The 1,231-nt window shown below is 65.3% G+C and overlaps 1 protein-coding gene across 1 annotated transcript in view; it reads left to right on the top strand.

Moving 5' to 3' along the window:
• Positions 1 to 229: 229 nt before the first annotated feature.
• The window catches only part of COL20A1 (collagen type XX alpha 1 chain), a 41,487-nt gene continuing 40,485 nt past the window's right edge, over positions 230 to 1,231 (top strand). The window contains exon 1 of the mRNA XM_023183262.1: positions 230 to 318. The gene's annotated coding sequence lies outside the window, so the exon portion shown is untranslated. The remainder of the gene's footprint in view (positions 319 to 1,231) is intronic.

Below are 1,231 nucleotides of genomic sequence, written 5' to 3' on the forward strand. Positions count from 1 at the left end.
GAGTAAAGGTGTTGGGCCGTGCAGCCCCTGCCTCCTCACTGGTGAGACTGCCCTGCTGTGCAGTGGGGTCTTTCATGCTGGGATCTCTGTGGTCCCCATTCTTGGAGAGATGCCCAGGGCAGCAGACAGAAAGGGTGGAGGGCAAAGGGAGGGGAGGAGAGAGAGGCAGGGCGAGGGGTGGGTCGGAGGGTGGGCTGGGGCAGTGACTTCCATGGAGGAGAGGCCTTTCATAAGCTCCAGACTTCCTGTGGCCACACAGGACCAGAGTGGACCAGCGCACCCCAGGAGAGAGGACTAGGGTCCTGGGAGTAGGAGGAGGTGGGTGATTTCCCTGTGGTCCTGAGGCTGGGTGGATAAGGGGCTACCAGGAGTTCACTCAGCCTGCGATCTGAGGATGACTTTGACTTTCAGAAAAGTCGAGACAGAGACCAAGTGCCCCTGTGAGCCACAGGACGGGGATGCCCGGCATGGGGTGTGGCCAGGAGGGGCTGGGGCAGTGGGAGCCTGGGGCTGCCTGAGCTCTCCCCAGGGGCTCCCTTCTGGGGGTCTCAGACAACATCCAGGGCCGTGGGGGAACGAGGAGAGTGGACATCGAGCAGAGGGGCTTGTACTTCAGGCTGGACGCCTGTGGCCCTGGCAGGGGTCCCAGTGAGTCAAGCCAGGTTTCTGGGGTGGGAGGGTCCAGGGATGGGGGAGCACTTGGGTTGCCCACTGGTGCCTCTGTGATCAGATCAGGAGCCCACGGGTGCCTCCTACCCCAACGCCTGGGTCTTATCTGACTGCCCTTGGCCGGGGTGGGCAGCGTTCCCACCTAGTGAGACCTTTCCCTTGCAGGGGGGCAGAGTCCTTGGTGGGGATACTGGCGTCACACACTGGGAGGGGTGTGCAGTGGGGGGTGTCTCTGTTCAGCTGCAGGGAGTGGGAGGGCCTGGGTCACTCAGGACCCTGGAACCCTACTGTGTGGGAGGTTGGTGCTTCCAGACCCAGGGCCTTCACTCAAGTCATGCCCTCAGCTCGTGCCCTCAGCTCAGCACAGAGGGGTAAGGGGCCCGACTGGGAGTGCTCTGCCTCCTGAAGGCCAGCATTGGTGCACGGTGAGGGGCTGGCGTGAGCAGTCCAGCGGAGCGGGGAGTGCCGGGGAAGGGAGTGCGGGGGAGGGGGAATGCGGGGGAGGGGGCGGGAGTGCGGGGGGGGGGGAGGGGGGGGGGGGGGGGGGCGGGGGGGGGGGGGG

Source organism: Piliocolobus tephrosceles, chromosome 20, assembly GCF_002776525.5.
Source record: "Piliocolobus tephrosceles isolate RC106 chromosome 20, ASM277652v3, whole genome shotgun sequence".
Taxonomy (NCBI): domain Eukaryota; kingdom Metazoa; phylum Chordata; class Mammalia; order Primates; family Cercopithecidae; genus Piliocolobus; species Piliocolobus tephrosceles.